Source organism: Balaenoptera ricei, chromosome X (genome assembly GCF_028023285.1).
Source record: "Balaenoptera ricei isolate mBalRic1 chromosome X, mBalRic1.hap2, whole genome shotgun sequence".
Taxonomy (NCBI): Eukaryota; Metazoa; Chordata; class Mammalia; order Artiodactyla; family Balaenopteridae; genus Balaenoptera; species Balaenoptera ricei.
Window position 1 is genome coordinate 38059218 of NC_082660.1, and position 23299 is coordinate 38082516.

Below are 23299 nucleotides of genomic sequence, written 5' to 3' on the forward strand. Positions count from 1 at the left end.
GATGGAGGAGGAGGGCTGAGGGGCGGGCCTCGTACGGGGCGGGCCTCCTGCGGGGCGTGGAACCTCAGGGCCTTGGGCGGTGCTGGGGGTGGTGGGAGTCTGCGCCGTCTCGCTGCTGCCTCCGCCGCCGCCACTGCTGCTGCTACCGCTACCGCCGCCGCCACTGGCCGAGCGGTTTTTTTTTTTTTTTTTTTGGTTTGCCGGATCCGCCATATTGAAGAGGACGGGCAACCGCGGCTGCGGAAGCTAGTCTCCGCCGTCGCCGGAGCCGCAGCCTCCCCGCACCCGGCCCGTCCGGGCCTCTGCCGCGCGGAGCCCCTCCCCGCCTCGTTCAGCTCACAGGCCTCGCGGGAGGCGGCCGCCTCAGCGCCCGGTGCTTTGCTCGGCGCCGGGAGCGAGGAGCAAGCCGCCGCAAAGCGACCAGGCCCGGAGCGGGGACAGAGGCGGCGATCAGTGGAAGGTGAAGCCGCCACTGCGGGAGGAGGAGCAGGAGGAGGTGACGCAGGAGAAACGCACCGCCCGGAGCCCGTCTGCGCTCAGAGAGAGCCCCAGCCCGAGGCGAGAAGGGGGAAGAGGGCCGCCGCCGGCTAAGGAGGAGGAGGAGGCGGCCGCAGCCACCGCTGCTGCAGGGCGGGCGCGGCGAGCAGCGAATTCCGGCGTCGCTGTGCAGCCCCCTGGTCCCTACGCCTGCAGCAGCCTCTCGACACACTTTGTCACCCGTCACCCTTGGGCCTGGGATGCACCCACGGTCGGCCTTGTCCCGGGACTGAGCCTTGCTGCCGCTTCCGCGTGTTCTGCTTGTGAAGAGAAGACGCCTGTGTCGTGCGGTGAGTAGCTAGCCACGCCGGGACTACGCGCTTTTCCGGGGCCAACAGCTGGATCGAGGGGAGGGGAAGAGGGCGAGGGGGGTGTGCGTGCGCGCGGTTCCTCCCGCGGCGGCCGCGGGCCGGGCTGGGGGCTTCCCGGCTCTCCCGCCTGGGCCCCGGGCGGGGCGGGCGCGCGCGGCGCGGGTCTGGGCGCGGGGCTCCGTTCCATGCCCAGCCGGCGTCCCGGGAGCGTGTCTGTGTGTTTTGGACTGTAAGGGAAAATGGCTGACGGCTCCGTCCCTCCTCCTCCTCCCCCTTTCCGTCCTGTCTGGGGCCGAGTCGGAGGATGGAGTCTCCGGGCGCGGCGTGCAGCCCCCGCATCCGCAGCCCGGGGCCGGGTCGGCGCCGGGGGCTCGTCGCCCCCAGGTCCCGGGGTGTGCAGCCCGGCGCTCGGCGGGCTCGCGGCCGGTTTCCTTCCCGGTCTCGTTCCACTTGACACCAAACGCCATTACTGAGGTGGAGTGATTTGGAGCCGTAGAGCTAGGCCTCGGCTACGCCTGGCTATCGGGCCCGACGACTTGTCCGCCTCCCCCCGCCCTCCTGCGATAACCCGCAGCTTCTCCTGGGCCCTGTGGTCTGGGAGCCGGAGCCGGGTTATCGGCCTCCTCCACTTCCTTCGCCCTCTTTTATTTACGGAGGGCCAAAGCCGCGAAAGATGTTTTGAGGCAGAAATCGCTTCCATGCGAGCTTGGACCGACCACCTTTCTATTTTTAACTGTTTCTGCAAAGAATATTAGCATGTACGAGTTTGTTAATGATAAAACCTTAAGATTCTTGTGATGTGACGCTTCGGGTTTGAGAAACGGTTTATTTTTCATTCATTGTGAAATATTAAGTTAAAGAGTTATGGAGCAGGTGTATACGTGTTTTGCAATATTTGTATGGATTTCTGGGGCGACTGGAACTTACACGGGGATTTTTAAGATCTTCAACAGCAGCTGCTTAAATTAAGCTTGTTATTTTTTTTTGCAAGGTCCATCGTTATAACGTTAATTGGATTTTCCATCGTGCAGTTTACAGGTGTGTGTAATTTCTTCAGACAGTTTTTGAATTTAACTGACCGAGTTCTAGGTTAAATTTTCATGCTTTATTTTGAGGGGAGGGAAATATATTTGTAGCCATGAGTCCCCATGAAACCCATGAGTTTCATGGAAACCCTTGAGTCTCCCTAAGTCTATATAACGTTCGTAAACCTTAACTTTTGAGGAAGAATTCGGGGGTCTTTAGATTAGGAAGCTTTTCAGCAGATAGTTAACCTCTCCTGGAGCTCATTATCTATTCTTAGTGATTATATGGTAAGGACTCGTTAACCGTGACTAGCTTGGCTTTTTTAATCCGTATACTTGAACTTAAAAATAGAGACTACAAACTCTTTTAGATCTCGTTGGTCTACTGATTCAGTGGGCTGCCATTTTGGTTTCAGCAAATGCCTTCCTAGTTCTGAAAGATTTACGTGTTAAATATACAGAGATGTCAACATTTGTTTTCTCAATTTTATAACCCATGTGCTTTGTCATACTTGTAACAGTGTTTGGATTTGAGTGAAAACCAGAAATATTTGAGATTGGTGTATCAAGGGCGAACTCAAAATGTTTTTGATAGCATGTTATGTTTTGTTTTCTCTCATTTAAAAATAAGACTTTTGAACTATATGTATTTTTTCTGCCTTTTTTTGTATATTTTTTGCATGAACACTTAATTTTCAATTCTTAACGAGTTATTTTAATGTTTTCATGCCTTTTCTTCCTTTTATTTGCTGACCTTGGTAATTTCTGAGAGGGAAAATTTCTAGAGGGATTAAATAACACCAAGAACCGTACATGTGAAAATCTAAATTCCTTAGAAAGTAGCTATGAAGGGCAGATTTTACCTTTCACCAAATTATTGGAATCTCTTGGTGTTCCATAGTTTTCTTGTTTTATCAATGGAATGCTTCAGTAGGATTTACTTTGGATCTTTTTTCTTCCAGGCTCTTGAAATAAAATTTCTGACATCTCAAGAAGACGAGAGGTTTTATGAATGTCTCCTGAAAGATAATTTTTCTGACATGATATTAATAATGCTGCTTAGTTTTTGAAAATGGATGTTTCTCATGAATTTGCTAGTCATCAAGTTCTTGATTAGTTGGACACAAGCAAGCATTCTTTTAGCTTATTTTTTGTTTCATAAGGTCAATTTTAAAGCATTGTTTTTGTACTTAAGTTTCAGAATTTTAATATTGAACCAAACTTTGTTTAAATCAGGTTATATTTCCCCTATTGGTGGTATGTTTTCTGAATCTTGAAATTTTTTTCCCAAAAAATTGGATAACAGGGTTTTAGTTTCCATTTAGTTCTTTGAGGATCTGTACCTTTGAAAGGTATCGTATTTATTGCTAACTTTGTTTCTAATTTTAACATAGAGTCTAACATTAGTATTTGTGAAAGGGTTAACGTGTTGGACCTCAGCCCTGACTGCACATTAGAATCACTGGGCGGGGGTGGGGGTTAAAAAAATATATACTGGTGCCCGGGTTCCATTCCCGGAGACTTATTAATTGGTCTGGTATGGGCCCTGGGCAGCAGTGTATTTTAAAAGGATTATGAGAGTCATGTACCACAGTGTTCATTGCAGCACTGTTTACAGTAGCCAGGACAGGGAAGCAACCTAAGTGTCCACTGACAGATGAATGGGTAAAGAAGATGTGGCACATACATACAGTGGAATATTACTCAGCCATAGAAAGAAACAAAATTGAGTTACTTGAAGTGAGGTGGATGGACCTAGACTCTGTCATACAGAGTGAAGTTAAGTCAGAAAGAGAAAAACAAATACCGTATGCTGACACATATATATGAATCTTTAAAAAAAAAAATGGTTCTGACGAACCTAGGGGCAGGACAGGAATAAAGATGCAGACATAGAGAATGGACTTGAGGACACGGGGAGGGGGAAGGGTAAGCTGGGACAAAGTGAGAGAGTAGCATGGACATATATACACTACCAAATGTAAAATAGATAGCTAGTGGGAAGCAGCCACATAGCACAGGGAGATCAGCTCGGTGCTTTGTGACCACCTAGAGGGGTGGGATAGGGAGGGTGGGAGGGAGGGAGACGCAAGAAGGAGGGGATATGGGGACATATGTATACATATAGCTGATTCACCTTGTTATACAGCAGAAACTAACACAACATTGTAAAGCAGTTATACTCCAATAAAGATGTTTTTTAAAAAATTTTAAAAATAAAAGGATTATGGGTGATTCTCATGCAGTCGGGTTGAAAACCATTGTTATTGCTGTTAGCATGTTCTTATTGAACTTTGCAGTGGGTAAATAAGAAGATGGTTTTTTCTTCAACTGTTTTCAGTTATCACTACAGTTGTCATTTGTTGACTTAATTATGTGCCAGCACTATGTTAAACACTCCATTTATCACTGTATGTGGATCATATTATTTCCATTAAACAGATAAAGGACTAAGGTCTGTCAGGTTCAACCAGTGGTGCTTCGACTGCTCTGCCATGTTAGTGAAATGACAGTGATTACTATTTTTTTTAAAAATTGGAACTTTTGCTTTGTTTCCTGTACCAGAGAGGCTTTAGATTAAAATTTTAATGAAAATGTAATAGTCTGCAATTTGGGAAATATCTTGATTGACCAAGGGAGACGCTAAAACTTCGCAGCAAACGGTTCTTCCCCTTCCATATATCTTCCAACATGTTCAGGTTGATAGTTTAATTGGTGGGTCTGTTTATGACTAAAATAACGTAAGGCAACTTAACATTCCTAAAAGATGCAAAATCTAGGCATTTCTCTCCCAGTGATCTATTTAAATCATCCCATAAGTGAACACTTAGTATCATGTGAATTTTTATTAACTCAATTTGAGAATTCTGAGTTTTACTTGGCTTAGTTTAAAATCAGTGTAATTTTCACAAAAAGTTTTCAAAATGAAAGGTTTTGTTTTGCATTTTTGCAATATTGGTTGGTAATTTTATGGAATGAATGAAATAGTAATAACATCTTTATTTGGTGTTTGTTTCTCTTAATTTCTTTGGTCTGTTGTGCTAAATTCTATATGGGGGGGGCTGCTAATGTAGACTCTATGAGCATTCTTAATGTGGCACAAGATTTGTCAGAGATCTTTGTGTTAAATTAATGATCACTGTCCTATTTTCTATGTTATAAAGTCTATCATAAGGAAAAAAGTCATGAAACGCCTGATATTTGTGTATATTGGAGTTTGAATTTTATCATTCAGTTATTACTGTTGAGTGTAAAGTAATGATCAGTGTAATATGCTTTTAAGGAATAAGGTGTGAAAAGGCATACTATTAAGACGAGATATCTCACCTAAATTTATTCTTCAGTGTGCCTGTGCTAACCTTTTGGGCTTCGGTACACTCTCACGCTCTACATGCATTTTATAGCCAGTGGGTTTCTAATTCTATTTTCAGTCACTGTCTAACAGTAATTTTCTAGTTCAGCTGTGTATGAGAATCACCTGTGCAGCATTTTCAAAATGTATTTGCTTAGGTCTTACTCTGGGGAGATTATAATTGAGTAGGTTTGGGGTGGGAACTGGGCATTTAAAAAACTCAAAATATGATTCTGATGAGCAGCTAGGTTATTTTTTGGCAATTTATTTTAGAAAAAGATCTGAGATTCTGAGTTTATACACACACACATTTATTTATTATCTCTTACTGAGCATCTTCTTAGAGTTAGGGTTCCAGCTCTAATACTAACATTATTAATATCTGTTAAGGCAGGCATTAGTTTCCTTTTTATCAAATATTTATTGGGTATCTACCCTGTGCCAGGCACTGTCCTAGAGATGACTATTGTCTAGAAGCTTATGTTATATGAAGTGAGGGCCATTGGACTAGCTGGTCTCTATAAAGTCCTTCCTAGCTCTAATTTTGTCAGTCCTTATTGTGCTTCATAGAAGGGGACTGAATTAAGTTGTTATAAGAAATGTACTAGTTTTGGTATAAGCTGATGGAACTTTCCTTTTACCTTTCATCTTTTTAAAATAAGTTAAATAGAATTTCCTTATGAACGCCAACCTTCTCTAGTGAGCCCAAATGTCAAGTACAGTAGAAATGGATTCTTTTAGTATTGGCTTTAGAAATAGCCATACTTAGGATGCTTTTAATTTTGGGCCAGTAACTACATACTCTGGTGTCACCCGTTCCTCCTCCCATTCCTTTTCTGTATTGGTTCTCTGTCAGTTATCTCTGCACTGCTTGTGTGTTTTTTGCCTGTTTTACTTATTTTGTTCAGATGCTTTGATTAAATTTGTTCTCCAGATTCTTCTAGGTTGGTGGCATCCATCTGGGCAGACTCAAGATCCTAAGTCACTGACATATCCCTAGCACCTAGAAAGTGCCTGGCACATAGACATTCAATAATTATTTGTTGGATGTTCAGTTCATCATTTTCTTAGTATGATTTCTCTACGTCTTTGGGGGTTTTTTTTGGTTTTTTTTTTTCTAATTCTCTTTATTACTTGGAGTCACTTAACTTGACCTAATAATCCTTTTATGATGAGCAGTCCTGGAAGGAATCTTAGATCTAGTCAAACTCCTTGTTTTTCAGATGAGGAACGTGGCTCAGCGAGGTGAGGTAACTTCACTAAGATAGTGTACATAGATTACCTTCTGTGTGAAGCTATTTCCATATCTAACAAGTCACGTTAATTATTAAATTCTTTGAATTCCATGACCTTTGTAGTCACTCATAAAATTCACACTTAAATCTCTTCCTAATAATGGATAAATAAGGTCAGGGATTCTGTCCTTTACCTTTACGTATTACGGAGTGCATAGAATAACATTGTTTACTGGGACTTTCTTGGCGGTCCAGTGGTTAAGACTCCACGCTTACACTGCAGGGGGCATGGGTTCCATCCCTGGTCACGTAGCTAAGATCCCATATGCCGTGCGGTGCGGCCAAAACAACAACAAAAAAACCCCACGATAACATTGTAAACAATAACTTTGCCTCAAAGGCAAAATGTGGGGGAATGTTTGACTTCTAATATCTATAACAGCTTGTACAAAATTGATGTATCATAATATTATAGCCCCTTTCTGTTTATCCTTTCTGTAACTGATCAATCATGTATGGTTTGAACACTTTAGACCCATATTGGCCAACCGTTATTGAAGGAATTATTTTCCTTGGGACAGTTTTGAGCTGGTAAGTCTTGGATCCCATCTTCAGCTACCTACCTGTGAAGTGGGAAGAAGAAAATTTAGGAAGAGAAAAAGGAGTAGGAGAGACCTCTTCTTCCTGTCCTATTATGTTCATTTCCTTCCTACTGACTTTGGTGGTTACTGAGAGTTGTAAGTTTAGGTTGTTGGTTGCATCTCTCTTTTCTGGTCTTTTTTCTTAGCTGGTTACTTAGAACTTCTACATAAGTCTACTCGATTAACTTGGACAGGGAGATTATATGGTATTAGATCCATGTTCTGCCTAACAGAGTGTTTTGTCCCTGATCAAGGTAGTGTAGAAAGATTTGGTTGCTCTCCTTGATAACACTGTCGGGGTTCAGAGCAGGGATCAGCAAACTTTTTCTTGTACAGGGCCAGATTGTAAATATTATAGGCTTTAGGCTTTGCGTTCTTAAGAGGCAAAATCGAGGCTATTAGGTAAATTTTTTGTTGATGGAATTCATAATATAATGATAGTTGAGTACAATTAATTGTAATTTAGGTCTAATGAGAAGAAGAGAATTGGGGGGAAGGCTAATAATACAGTATTTTGCCTATTTGGGGTTTAAAGTTCATATTCCCTGTCATCAAGTTGATTGTAAATGACGCTGTGTGGAATCCATTCTCAGTTTTGTGGGCTGTACAAAAACAGGAGGCTAGATTTAATCTGTGACCATAGTTTGGCAGCCCTGGTTTAGAGCAGTGGTTCTCAAACCTGGAGGGCTTGTTAAAACAGATTGCTGGCTCTTGCCCCCAGAGTTTGATTCATTAAGTATGGAATGGGGCCCAAGAATGTGCATTTCTAACAAGTTCCCAAGCATGGATCTACCCTTGGAGAATTACCGGTTTAGAGATGAAATCCAGCATATCCTATTTTTTATCAGGCTGATCACTTTAATTTTTCTTGAATCTTTATTTTGTACTTTGTTTTAAATTCAACAATTACATGTTAAATGCCTGTTACGTGCTAGGTATTATACCAGGTAACAGGGATACACAAGGTGAGCAAAACACAATTGTCCCTGTCATACATACTGGTTAGAGGGAGCTTAAAAATTAATTTCCACAAACCCTTTAGAGCTAGAGTCTGGGGACAAAGAGCACCATTTGGAAAGCAGTGCAGTGGTGTTTGATACTCATGTTAAAGGAAAGCTAAATTGGAAAGAGGCATTATCAAACTATTTCATTAATTTGATGTCTTAGGGAATAAAGTTCTGTATAAATGAACTTTTCAGAACACCAAAGCTTGCTTTTAAATACTTAAACCAATTTATTATTTGATAGAAAGCTTTCTAAAGATGTTATATACTTTTCCTTTATAACTTCTGTCTGATTATGAGATTATTGTAATCTATTCGATTAAGAAAAAGTTTGGGTAGCATAAGGGAATAAAAGCAAAGAGCAAAACACACAAACCCCACCCCTAATAATTCCATCATGTAAAAGTAACCGTATTATTAGATGTTAGATGTGTGTTAGATCAAAGATTCTTATCAGTTAATCAATTTACTAAGTCATGTTTCCTCATGTCCTCTGCCTCCACTTCTGCTTCAGGACTTCAGAGTGTGCCGTTTGTTCATCCTGCCTAAAGACACTGTTTTGGGGTCCTTCCTCACTCCGCTGTTCCTTTTTTAGATACTGCTTTGGTAAATACTGTTCAAAAATCTCATCATGAAGTTGGTTTTAACATAACTTTCCGACTTTCCCACTGTTTAAAATTTTCTTTTCCCCTGTTCTCCATTCACTTGACTCGGGATTCTCCATACACTTCCTGTGCTTTCCCACTTCTGTTGCTTTGTTTCTTCAGTCTCCAAAGGGGCTTCCTGTTCTTTGCCAGTGGCAGTAACATCGAGAGTATAACTTAACTGTTCTTTGGCCTGTTTCATTTTGTGCATTTGTTGCTTTTCTTCTTTGGTGGCTGTTGAGGTTTAAGGATGGTTCACATATATACTAAAAGGCCCCAGACTTTTTTTGTTTTAATTAATTAATTTATTTTCATTTATTTGGCTGCGTCGAGTCTTCATTGCGGCACTCGGGGTCTTTGTTACAGCACGCGGGATCTTTCATTGCGGCAAGCGGGCTTCTCTCTAGCTGTGGTGTGCGGGCTTAGTTGCACCGCGGCATGTGGGATCGAACATGTTCCCCGACCAGGGATCAAACCCGCGTCCCCTGCATTGGAAGACGGATTCTTAACCACTGGACCACCAGGGAAGTCCCGGCCCCAGACTTTTTTGAATTAATGTTTTTGTGTTTTTGTTTTTTCTTAGCTGTCTCATTTTCTCAATAATCTTTATTTTCACTGTTGTGAGTTGTGGTTCCAGTCTAATCCTCCCCACCCCCAAAAACGTTCTGTGGACTGGGAAAGGAGGTAAGAGTTGTATATTATAATTGTGTCTATATAAAGAGGGAGGATTTCTTACAAGAACTTTGAGCTCTGATTCTTATTTCTGTACCTTTTCCACTTGAAACATGTTAGTCCTCAGCTGTGATATATTTGATTTTTGTATAATCAATACTTTAATATGCTATAAATACACTTAATACACTATTAATACACTTGACTTCTTTAAGTCAAGTTCAGACTTCTGTCCATTAGCTGATGAAGCAAGTGTCTTTTTATTGCAGGGTGGTATTGCCTGCCTGAGAACTGTTCTGTTTCAGCAGTTTTGCTGTATTTGTACAGCACTGTCTTGTGTGTTAATTTGTAAGTTCAGTTGTATTTTGCCCTTTTATAAAATGAGTGGGAAAACAAACGTGCATCAGCTGGGGAGCTCAAACCTAATATCTTTGAGACGGGACTGATTGGGGATATGAATCTTTAACCTTACTGGGTTAGGTTGTGCTCATTGGTTATGTTGGTTGACTTTGTTCAGCGGTGAGTGAAATAATTAGAACGAAACAGGAAATTAAGTATGGCGAGTATGTAATAAAGCTTGTATGTGAAAGGTGAGGTGTAATTAGGGATTTTATAATACTTTCCTTCACTCTGAGAGTTGGAAAAACCCCTAGAAACATGTGAATCTGTCGTTTGGCTTTGAAATATTTGTCTTCTATCACATTTTCAGGAATGCGTTATGTGTGAAAGGAAGGTACTGCCTATGTACAGTGTTTGCCTAGACTCTTGTGGAAATGACTACAGAAAGTCTCATTTACTTAATCTGTCTGTATATATCTGTTTACTGTGTTCATCGTACATAGATATCAGTTATCCAAAATTCTTTTTTTATTGACTATAGTTGATATACAGTATCAGTATCGAGTGTACAATATAGTTATCCGAAATTCTTGAGAGTTTTTGACTTGGAGCATGCTGAACTGGGGTGAGAGGGATTGTGGGTCTAGACTGAGGGTTGGAGAAGCCTAATGGAGTGCTTGTAGGTGTATTTCTTGTCTCATAACGGATGTCATTATCTGAGCCATATGTCAGCTATCTCGAATTACTCCTACTTGAGGATTATCTTAGTTATCCTCAGTGCATCATGGGAAGAAGAATCACGTCAGTGAAAGGAGACTAATGGAAGGATTCTTTGGCTTCTGCTCATCTACACAACCACAAAAATCAGATTCTTCGAGTACCTCTATTTCTCTTCCTGCTGTCTTCCCAAATACTGCTGAAAACTCTTACCATGTCAGCTCTACCCAAACTAGGTCATTTTGATGTAATTCTGGTCTACTTTTCTGAGGTTATTTTTTGTTCTCTCACGTAATCAAATTATCCATAGTTGATGTGGATGTTCCAGTCTTTCCTATTCCCGTGGCTTTACTCTTGGAACTCTGTCTCCCTTTTGTGGCTAGCCTACCAGTGCCACCTAGCTCACATGCCATCTTCATGAACTGTTTTCTGATTCTCTCCAGTTGGAAGTGGTCGTTAGTTTCTCCGAACTCTGGTAGCGTGTACCACCCCCCCCCCATGCTTTTCTTTTGGCATTCCACTTTTTATTTTTTAATTAATTTATTTATTTGGCTGCGTTGGGTCTTCGTTGCTGCGTGCGGGCTTTTCTCTGGTTGCGGTGAGCAGGCGCTACTCTTCGTTGCGGTGCACGGGCTACTCATTGCGGTGGCTTCTCTTGTTGCAGAGCATGGGCTCTAGGCACGCGGGCTTCAGTAGTTGCGGCACACGGGCTCGGTAGTTGCGGCTTGCGGGCTCTAGAGCGCAGGCTCGGTAGTTGTGGCACATGGGCTTAGTTGCTCCGTGGCATGTGGGATCTTCCTGGACCAGGGCTCGAAACTCATGTCCCCTGCACTGGCAGGCGGATTCTTAACCATTGCGCCACCAGGGAAGCCCCTTGGCATTCCACTTTTTTTGTTTCTTTATGTTTCTTCAAAAACAGCCTCTGGGAAGGTGGCTCTGAGAAGTTTCCTGAGGCTCAGTTGATAGTGTCTAAATCTGAACTGTCCTTTGTAGGTGGTCAGAACCTCTCTCAGCCTGATTGAGAAAGTGTAGTTGGTAGTAAAGAGCTCTAATCTCGGTCAAAGGGCTTGGATTATGATTGTAACTACTGCCAGTTAGTGAGCAAATTATTTAACCTAGATGAAACTGTAAAATGAAGGATTTGGACTGGGTGACTGCTATCTTATAACGATTGAATTGAACTCATTTTATACTATTCTGGCACAAGGGGATATAAAGATAAATCCTTATCTCTTAGGCTCTAACGTCTGTTGGGCCAGACTATACAGTGTGATAAGTGCTGTACTAAATAGTGGTGTGGAAAATAGAATGGTAAAAGAGATGAAGAGGGACTTCCCTGGTGGCGCAGTGGTTAAGAATCCATCTGCCAGTGCAGGGGACACGGGTTTGAGCCCTGGTCCGGGAAGATCCCGCATGCCGCGGAGCAACTAAGCCCATGTGCCACAGCTATTGAGCCCACGTGCTGCAAGTACTGAAGCCTGCGCGCCTAGAGCCCGTGCTCCGCAACAAGAGAAGCCACCGCAATGAGAAGCCCGCGCACCGCCACAAAGAGTAGCACCCGCTCGCCACAACTAGAGAAAGCCCGCGCGCAGCAACGAAGACCCAATGCAGGCCAAAATAAATAAATAAAAATAAATAAATAAGAGAAACAAAACTCATTCTAGTTTGGTGTTGAGTGAGGTTTGTTGGTTTTCAAAGGTGTACTATTTTGGTGGCCCTGTGAATTAGAGCAGAGACTTCTGGGCAGAGAAAGCAACTTGAGATCAGGGTTTTTAACCTCAACACTGTTGATAGCTTGGGCCATATAATTCTTTGTTGTGGGGGTGCTCTCCTGTTCCTCCCTGATCTCTACCCACGTAATGCCAGTAGTACATCACCCCCTCAGCTGTGACAACTAAAAGTATCTCCAGACGTTGCCAAATGTGCCCTGGGGGCAGTATTTGAGCACCACTACTTGAAATGGAGGAATGGAAGTGTGAAAGTGTAATGTTTTTAGAGAAAAACTAGTAGTAGAATGTAGAAGAAACACTGGAGATATTGGGAGGGGAGGGGGATTTGGGGATATGAGACTAGAAAGGTAATTTGAGCGAGGCTAGAGCACAAGGGGCGACCTTAGTGCCAAGTTAGGGCACTTTTGTTTTGGGGGTAATGAGATGGGCCTTCAAGTTTAAGTGAAAGGTAGAGATAATTAGATCTGTTGTTTATTTCTGAAAGATAATTCTGATGGCGGCATGGTGGACATGTTGGAAAGTTGGGTAGCAAGGGAATTGAGACAGTATTTGTAAGGGTTTCGCTGAAAGATAAGAGAATGGTTTAGGGAATGGAGTAAAGGAATGAGGTACCTGGGACTCCACTTGTATGAGGATGGTGCTGCTAATTTGACTTTGGCTTCTCTGTCACTGAATGTTGTACTTAACTAAAAAGCCGAACACCTTTATTATCTTCCCCTTCAACTCTTTCTCCCCACCAAGAGCTTCTGTCTGTTGAGATCTATTGAAAGGTCATCAGGAGAAAGGAATCTGGGTTATAGAATGACTGTGTTTTCCCAATGTGGCTCCACTACTTAAACAGTGAGTGGATTATCAAAGCACATGCCTTTTTTTTTTTAACCACCCCCTCCCCCAACATGTAGGGAACTACAATCTGGCATCCAGTTGAATGTTAACTGTAGGCTCGCCATGGTTTGTATAGGTGATATTTTACAGCTTTTGAAATAGACTGATACACAAAAATAGATGAATAATGTTATTGTTTATTAAATAGTTGCAGTAATCCCATTGGCTTCTATTTTGGAGGGGTTTTTTGTTTGTTTTAAAAAACTGCTTATATTTGAAGTGAAAATAACATAGTCAGTGGAAGTGTACTGAACTTGGAGTCAAAAGGGCTGTGTTTTAGATTTAGAATCCTGCCCTCTGTTAAGTCACTTAACAGTGAGGACCCAAAAGGTTATTAGTTACCTGTAAAACCAAGGTGTTGGATGAGAGATGACTTAAGGTACTTTTTTTTTTTTTTTCTTTTAAAGTTAGTAAATTTTCTATCTATCCCTAAAGATGTGGAAAAAACTGGAATCTAGAGAAGTGACATTTTCAAGTAAAGGAACATAGGAAAGGTTTTAAAAAGGGTTCATAGGCTTAGGAGTTAGTGTTGGATTGACAAGTAAAGGGAGGGATAATGTAATTTGAATGTTTCCCTTGTTTTTCGTGTGTGTGCGTGTGTGTGTGTGTGTATAGGGCTTTATTTTATTTAGTATCCTGTGGGTTAATTGTGTTTGCCCAACAGCTTGCAGTGTGAATTTAGGGACTACAGACTTGGTAGCCAGGGGTAAAATTTCTTGGCTGGCAGAGCAGCTTAATTTTCATCTGAAGTCTAGATTAAGCTTTAAGAACGTACTGCTGTTAAAAGGTGATGTAGCCTGCAGGGGAAATAATGTTTAGGGGAAATTGTTTTTTTCTGAATTGAGAATGAAAGTATGCAGATAAGTAGAGTAGCAGTGATTTTTGTCTGGCACAGATGGTTTCAGAGAAAATGTTGATAACCTCATTTTTCATCACTGTAAGAGAAGTAGCAAAAGAAGCCTATCATTTTTATTGTGTATCAGTAGGCCAGTCATTCTTAAACTTACTGGTCTCAGGACTTCTTTATAATTATTGAGGACCTCAAAGAGCTTTTGTTAACGTGGGGTTCTATCCATTGATATTTATTACTATATTAGAAACTAAAACAGACATTTAAAATTTTTATGTGTGTGTTTAAAAATAAAACTCATTGCAAGTTAATGTAAATAATACTTTTATGAAAAATAACTTCCAAAACGAAAGTTAGTGAGAAGAGTGACATTGTTTTACATTTTTGCAAATATCTTGTATCTGACTTAATGAAAAACAGGTGGATTCTCTGTCTCCTTCCTTCAGTCTGTTGTGATATAATAATACATCATGTAGCCTCTGGAAGAACTCCACTGTATACCTGAGAGAGAATGACAGTGAAAATGGCAAATAATGTCTTACTATTATGAAAACATAATCTCTTGGATCTGCTGCAAGGGTCTTAGTGGACCACACTTTGAGAACCAGTGCCTTAGACTCCCAAGGGAAGTTTGACATTATCTTTTGAGCAGCTTACCTACTACACAGTTTTTACTTTTTTTTTTTTTTTTTTTTTTTGCTGGGCCGTGCTGAATGCGGGATCTTAGTTTCCCGACTTAGTTTGAACCTGTACCCCCTGCATTGGCAGCACAGAGTCTTTAACCACTGGATCACCAGGGAAGTCCCCAGTTTTGGTTTTTAATTGAAATATAACTTGCATACAGTTTAAGTCCACAAATCTTAAGTGTGTGGCTTGATAAAATTTTACAAATGTATACATCTGTATAACTATCATTCAGATCAACATATAGAACATTTCCAGAATCCTAGGAGACTCCCTTATGTGTCTACTCCTCCAACCCCCTGCCCCCCAATATTCTGACCCATATCTTTCAATGAATTAGTCATGCCTGTTTTTGAATTTCATATGAACAGAATAATACAATATGCACTCTGCTTCTGGCTTCTTTTGCCCAACACATGATTGATTACTTTCTTCTTTTTCATTAAGATGTCATTATTTGAAATATACCATTATTTGTCTATACATTCTACTGTTGGTGGACATTCAGATTATTTACAGTGTTTTCACTAATTATAAAGTGTTGCCATGATTGTTTTAGTATGTGTCTTTTTTTTTAATTGTTATTTTTTTGGCCGCACTGTGTGGCATGCGGGATCTTAGTTCCCTGACCAGGGTTCAAACCTGTGCCTCCTGCATTGGAAGCTCGGAGTCTTAACCACTGGACCTCCAGGGAAGTCCAGTATGTGTCTTTTGATGGTCTCTTTGGTATACACCCAGAAGTGAAATTGCTGGGTTATAGGGTATATGTGTGTTTAGCTTTAGTAGATGCTGCCAAACAGATTTCCCGGAATAGTTGGTTATATTAGTTTAGAATCCTATCAGCCCTGTAGTTGATGTCATTCTTCCTTAGCAGCATTTAGTATTGTCGGTCCTTTTAAGTTTAGCCATTTGGGTGGAGATTTAGGAATATCTAATTGTGGCTTAAATATCCATTTGCCTGTGTTTAATGCCGTTAGAACCTTTTCATATGCTTATTGGTCTTTTAAACTCTATTTATTGGTCCATTGAACTCTTATCTTACCTATAAAATCTGAAGTTTGGCCAGTAGATGACTTGAAAGTCCCTTGCAGCTCAAAATCACTAGTTGAGTGAATTCTCTGAAATAAGAGATTCTTTAAAATGAACTTAATTGTTCTAGTAGTGACAAAGAGGATAAACATTCCTGTGATAATTTAAAAAATAATTATGCATCTTTGGCTTTAGAATACATCTGGAAAGATCTTTGCGCTTGAGAGATTCAATACTTCAAATTAAAATATGGCCTTTAGAAATAAACCAAGAAGACAAGAAATAACAAGTGTTGGTGAGGGTATGGAGAAAAGGGAACCTTTGTGCAGTGTTGCTGGGATGTAAATTGGTGCAGCCACTGTGGAAAACAGTATGGAGGTTCCTCAAATTAAAAATAGAAGCTACGGGGCTTCCCTGATGGCGCAGTGGTTAAGAATCCGCCTGCCAATGCAGGGGACACGGGTTTGAGCCCAGGTCTGGGAAGATCCCACATGCCACGGAGCAACTAAGCCCGTGCGCCACAACTACTGAGCCTGCGCTCTAGAGTCTGCAAGCCACAACTTCTGGGTCCGCGTGCCACAACTACTGAAGCCCACGTGCCTAGAGCCCGTGCTCTGCAACAAGAAAAGCCACTGCACTGAGAAGCCCGCGCACTGCAAGGAAGAGTAGCCCCCGCTTGCGGCAACTAGAGAAAGCCCGCACGCAGCAACGAAGACCCAACGCAGCCAAAAATAAATAAGTTTTAAAAAAAAAAAAAAAAGAAAGAAAGAAACTGGTATGATCTATCAATTCCACTTCTGGTATTTGTCCTAAGAAAGGGAAAACACTAACTTGAAAAGACATATGCACGCCCATGTTCGTTGCAGCATTATTTACAATAGCCAAAACAACCTAAGTGTCCATTGATAGATGAATGGATAAAGAGATTGTGGTATGTGTGTATATGTTACTCGGCCATGAAAAAGAATGAAATTTTGCCATTTGCAACAACGTGGATGGACTTCATAGACATAAAGACAAATATGATCTCTCTTGTATGTGGAATCTTAAACAAACCAACCCAAGCTCATAGATACAGAGAACAGATTGGTGATTGACAGAGGTAGGGGGTGGAGTGGGAGAAATGGGTGAAGTGGGTCAAAAGGTAAAAAAAAAAAAAAAAGTAATACGTTCATTATCAAAAAAGATATAAACCAGGAAGCTTATTCCATTCTACATTCGTTCCACTCTCCAGGACTTTTTTTATGTATCCCAACAAATGTCTCTAAGCTTAGCTATCATTCTTTTTTGTGTGAAATTCATGGTTATGAAATACACTTTAAAGAATTTACTTGCTATTCTGTTCCTTTGGTGGTGAGGGGGCTAGACTGGTGAATTCCTTAAGGGCAGAAACTGAGTGTTGTTTACTGTTCTGTCTTTTCAGGGTCTGGTGCAGAGTCGGTATTCTATAATGTCACCAAGATAAACAGGTTTCCATAGATTTTTTTTTTTTTTTACCCTACCTTTAATTATTTAACCAGATTTCACCTATATAAACATGCTTTAAGGGATGGGCAAGGATAGAGATAACTCTTGAATACCCTTAAGAATATCTGATTTGTTTTAATAAGATTGCATATGTTTTACCACCAGTGAACTTTTTGTATAGGCCAAATTTTTTTTATATGTATATATAAATTTATTTATTTATTTATTTATTTTTGGCTGCATTGGGTCTTTGTTGCTACGCACGGTCTTTCTCTAGCTGCGGCCCACGGGGGCTACTCCTTGTTGCGGTGCGCAGGCCTCTCATTGCGGTGGCCTCTCTTGTTGTGGAGCACGGGCTCTAGGAGCACGGGCTTCAGTAGTTGTGGCTTGAAGGCTCTAGAGCGCAGGCTCAGTAGTTGTGGCACACGCGCCTAGTTGCTCCGCGACATGTGGGATCTTCCCGGACCAGGGCTCGAACCCGTGTCCCCTGCATTGGCAGGCGGATTCTCAACCATAGCGCCACCAGGGAAGCCCCTAGGCCAAATTTTCTTTGTTAAAATTTTACACCTAGGGACTTCCCTGGCGGTCCAGTGGTTAAGACTCCGTGCTTCCACTCCAGGGGGCACGGGTTCAATCCCTGGTCAGGGAACTAAGATCTAAGATCCCACATGCAGTGCGGCACCCCCCTCCCCACCAAAAAATAATTACGGTGCCAGAGGTGGGAGAACCAAGGTTATGGATGCCACCCAGTTTTGCATACCATCAGCCTTACTTGGTAATTGGTGCTGGTCTTTTGTTATTTTGAACTACTGTCACATTGACTGCATTAGGCTATTCCATGCTGTTTCTTATGCCCTTTTTGCTCCATCCTTACACACATTAACTTGGCGTACTACTCATCTTTATTCTGTACGATGCAGCTCAGATATCGTTCTTCTAAGAAGCTTTTGTAGATATTCTCTACCCTCAACTAATTTATTTTCCAACCTTCCCAAACTTTTTATTAAGGAAAAATCAAACATACATAGATGTAGATAAACTCCCATCAACTAGCTTCAATTCATGGCTATTCTTTTTATGTACCCCCTCCATTTTGAAGCAAATCCCAGGCAGGATTTCATCTTAAATATTTTAGTATATTCCAGTTTAATTTAGATGTTTTTCCTTGGTGCTCACATTGCCCTTCTGTGTTGTAAATTATAGGTTTTTAATTTCGTTCTTAGATAGTCTTGTGTTCTACTTTGTAAACCTCTCAGAGCAATAGCTAATACTTGGTGCCTATATATATTATATATGCATAAATTCTTTATATTCTTACAGCAATCTTGAAAAGGTAGCTACTATTTCCCTCATTTTATATATAAGGAAAACAAGATACGGATGTTAAGGAACTTGTCCAGCTTGGACACCTAGTAAGTGGCAGAACAGGAATTCAAACTGAGGCAGTTTATCTTCATTCTGTACTCTTATTAACCACTACCCTGTATAATGTCTGAGTAAATGAGTTCTGTTAGCATTTTCCCCTTATTAATTCGGCCTTCTTTTGCCTTGCATTTGCCAACAGCACGTAGACATTAATTGCTTTTTCATAAAACATAGCTAAAGCGACCTAGCATGCAGCTCTCCCATTTTAAAAACGAGGTTCCCTTGCCGTTAGCACTTCTGCTTCTCATTTCATTTGTGATCTGTCAAAAATACTGCTGATGTCTAGCCTCTTTTTTTTTTTTAGTAGTGTCTCAATATACTAAGGAGGGGTGCCATAATTGAATTAGAATGTTTTAGTTTTATATTTTATATACCACATTTTAAAAAAACAGTTTATTTATTTATTTCCTTTCCCTCCCTCCCTGCCTCCCTGCCTCCCTCCCTCCCTCCCGCCCGCCTTCGTTGCTGCGCCGGCTTTCTCTAGTTGCGTTGGCCGGCTTTCTCTAGTTGCATTGGGGAGTGGGAGCTACTCTTCGTTGTGGTGCACGGGCTTCTCATTGCTGTGGCTTCTCTTGTTGCGGAGCGCGGGCTCAGTAGTTTGGCTCACAGGCTGTAGAGTGCAGGCAGGCTCAGTAGTCGTGGTGCACGGGCTTTGTTGCTCCACGGCATGTGGGATCTTCCCGGACCAGGGCTCGAACCCGTGTCCCCTGCATTGGCAGGCAGATTCTTAACCACTGTGCCACCAGGAAGTCCCTATATACACCACATTTAAAGTTTTTAATGTTTTCATTTTCAGTAAGTTCATATAGCTTTCACTTTTGATTTGAGTATTAGCCTTCATGGTATACTGCAGAGTGTTATTTTGAACCTTTAGGATTAATTGTACACAGACATACAGAGTTGAAAGGATAGCTTTTTTTTCATACATCTTTCTTAATGGAGTCTACATATATAAAATCATATTGCAGAATAATGTAAATGTCCAAATAATGAATGCCTAAATAAAATGTGTACCATACAATGGAATATTTTTCAGCTATAAAGAGAAATGAAGTGTACTGATACATGGTACAATTTGGATGAGCCTTGAAAACAATCATGCTAAGTGAAAGAAGCCAGTCACAAAAGACTCCATGTTGTATGATACCATTTATATGAAGTGTTCAGAATAGGCAAATCTATAAAGACAAAAAGTAGGTTAGCTTGGGGCTGGGGGTGAGGGAGGAGGGAAGGGGGAGTGATTGCTGCTAATAGGTATGGGGTTTCTTTTTGGGGTGATGAAAATATTCTAAAATTGATTGTGGTGATAGCTGTACAGCTCTGAATAAACTAAAAACAGTTGAATGGTACACTTAGAGTGTTTTATATAGTATGTGAATTATATTTCAAGACTTATTTAAAAACTATAATATGTAACTTCAGACATAGTGAAGGTAATCTCAACGACTAGAAGGAATTTCAAATTCTTGGTTTCCTTTTCAAATTCATTACATTTGTGATTCAATCTCCTTGTGGAAGTTTCAGGCAAAAAGAGTACCTACTGGATGCACATTGAAAATGGTAATTATCAATAATGTGTCTGCCTTGCTTAAAATTTTGACTAAATGAAATGAAGTCTCTTCAGTGTGTTGGATCAGCATTTCATGATTGGATTAGTTAACTTCCAAAAGTGTTAACTAATTTTGATAAAGATTGGTAAGAGCTATTAATAAATAACTGAGTTGTTTATCTTAATCTGTCCTTTAACAAAGAGTAGACTGATAAGTAGGCATACCTTCTGTGACATTTGGTATGTGACTGTGTCTAATATTTTAAGTCAACGTTGCTCACTTGCTTTTTATGACTAGGTTGCTTTGTTTAGGGACTAGAATTTATTGAGACCTTGCAGCCTTTGTAAGGATTTAGTAAATAAAGGAATATTTAAGTAAAAGTATATGTTTTCTTGAAAAGTGACCTGGGTGTGTGTACACTATAAATCTCAGTATTTTGAAGGATTATAATTTTAAAAGTGGTGAATATTAACTTTTGTTTCTGTGGGCAGAACTATAAACTATAGATATCAGTGACAAGGGAAATAGACTTTAGACTCAGTAAAAGAGAGACCTTCTTGCTGATAGCAATGAGCTTCACAGTGTTGTAACCAAAAACCTTTAAAGGGAAGATTTAAATGTAGAATTTCCTACAATTGGAGCAGTTAATTTCCAAATCTTAATAGTCTTTGAACACCTCTCCCTGATTCCCTGCAAGGTTCTAGCCTTCAAAGTATCTCATTGGTGCCCTTTTTGTGCTCAAGTTAGAACAAGTATTTTCTTTTTAAAACAAGTCTTTTCATTTTTATGATACTCTTAAACGTTAGTACATGTGTTTTTGAGTACCTGGATGATTGTCTCATAATCAGGAACCGCCACACCATTTCAGCCACTGATGTTAGCTTTGTGTTTTTAACACGTTGATGCTCAGTTGTACAATTTAATTTGTCAGATGAGAGCAACAGAAGCAGACTTAACACATAAATGATGTGTTGGTGTGAAGGAAAAATGATGTCATGGCAAACCATGTGTACAGAGTGTTGTAGTAATTCAAGTAGGAAAGCTGTGTTTCCCACATGGTACATGATAGTAGTAGGATAGCCATGCAAAACTCAAAGGAACCTATGCCTTAGCAGTCAGCAGTATGCTGCCATCTGTCACATATTATTAATATTAATAGTTTTGTTTGTATTTAGTTTGCAAATTTGTAGAAGAGCAATAAGCAAAAGGAGTTGAATTCTGATTTCATTTATGCACATATTTAAGCAGCATTAAAATAGAAAGTAATTTAATTTTTTAAAATGCTGTTAAGGTAGAACCAGATTTGGCAAACTTGAGCCAGCTTAGTATATTGTTGATAGAAACCTGGTGCTTGGAGTCAGATGACTGGAACCGGGACTCCAATTCCATATTTACCAGGTTATTTCCCTATTTCTTGAATGAAAAATATACTTGTATTTCTACCTAAAAGGGTGGTTCATTTGTCCATTCTTTTACTCAACAGATAATTAGTTTACTTACTGTGTAGCACTGCATAATTTTGATGTCTCTTTGTTACTGTTTTTTTTTTTTAAATTTATTTATTTTTGGCTACGTTGGGTCTTCGTTGCTGTGCGCGGGCTTTCTCTAGTTGCGGTGAGCGGGGGCTACTCTTTGTTGCGGTGCGTGGGCTTCTCGTTGCGGAGCATGGGCTCTAGGCGCGCGGGCTTCACTAGTTGTGGCTCGCGGGCTCTAGAGCGCAGGCTCAGTAGTTGTGGTGCACGGGCTTAGTTGCTCCGTGGCATGTGGGATCTTCCCGGAGCAGGACTCGAACCCGTGTGCCCTGCATTGGCAGGCGGATTCTTAACCACTGCGCCACCAGGGAAGTCCCTACTGGTTTCTTTAGTCTTTCTATTGTCACGTTTTCTTTAGAGCCAGCACAAATTCTGATATGAACGCTGTGCTGTGAATTGTCTTACATATGGTAAGATTTGAGTTGAAACTTTTTTAAAAGTAGGGCAAACTTTTGAGATATGGTAGGATTCTGTGTTAATGTAACAGAATAATAAAAGCTATATTAATAAAACTATTGAGGCTGTTCATTTTAAAGTTCAACCTGTGCAAGTATAATATGTATGTCAGGAGCATAGAATCCTGGTAATTTATAATTGGGAGAATACTTTTCCTCTGGACTGATTTGGAGATCATATTCATAGGGTGACAGGGCACCTGGGAATAAGAATTGTCAAGCGTACATAGTAATCTAATTAGCATTTCAAGGGAGAAATAACCAGCAGTTGTTAGAACATCTACTATTTGTTGTGTGCCTTCTGTGTACGTGGCACTTCACATACATTCTTCCATTAAAGCTTCCCAGCAATCTCTGAAGGTATTAGCCACCTTGAAAGAGAGAAGAAGATACTTGGAGATTAAATATGATCTGTTATAGGTATATCTGTTATATTTCAATTGCTGAAAAGCCTCATGTTCTGCAAAAATCATGCACCAGAAAGTAACAGGGCTTATGGGGGAAATAGGATTGAGAGCAAACTGATCACTCAGAAGCTATGTAATTTTGTAATTAGAGCACTAACAAAAACAATAAGAATTTCAATAAAATAAACAGCACAGTTTAAAAGATCCTAAACTCCTGACAAACTATGGTAAATATAAGACTTTTTTTTTTTTTTTTTTTAAGGTAACCTAATAGAACCCTTCCATATAGGGAATGGTTGAGGTTACTGAGTTAGGGACACAAGGCTGAAATAAAATTAAAATGCACAAAGGTCAGGAGGAACAGTATACATACTTACAAGACAGAGCATGAGGCCAGACTGAGCCAAGAAAAATGTAGGGTGATGGCTATCTGGTCCAGACCTTTATCCCCAACCCTCATGCTGCATTCAGCTGCTGTTACTTGGTGCAAAACATTAATGTGTTGAGGGGAAAATTGCTTATGAAGTAACATGATTTGCAGGTGTGTTTACTTGCATTTACCAGTGAGCTAAATACCATTACAAAACTACACGTATACTTTACTTTATTGCGTTTCGCTTAATGCTCTCGGCAGATAATGTGTTTTTTTGCAAATTGAAGGTTTGTTTGTGGCCACCTTGCATCGAGCAAGTCTGTTGGTGCCATTTTTCCAACAGCATTTGCTCACTTTGTATCTGTCACTTTGGTAATTCTCACAATATTTGAAGCTTTTTCATTATTATATTTGTTATGCTTATCTGTGATCAGT

General features: G+C 40.6%; 1 protein-coding gene across 4 annotated transcripts in view; it reads left to right on the top strand.

The window, feature by feature from the left end:
- Positions 1–207: 207 nt before the first annotated feature.
- Positions 208–23299, top strand: part of USP9X (ubiquitin specific peptidase 9 X-linked) — a 120312-nt gene continuing 97220 nt past the window's right edge. For 2 of the 4 annotated variants that reach the window (XM_059911598.1, XM_059911601.1), the window contains exon 1: positions 208–827. The gene's annotated coding sequence lies outside the window, so the exon portion shown is untranslated. Of the gene's footprint in view, positions 828–1839; positions 1887–3171; positions 3226–23299 lie in introns of those variants that run through there. The other 2 variants (XM_059911599.1, XM_059911600.1) reach the window with 2 other exon arrangements.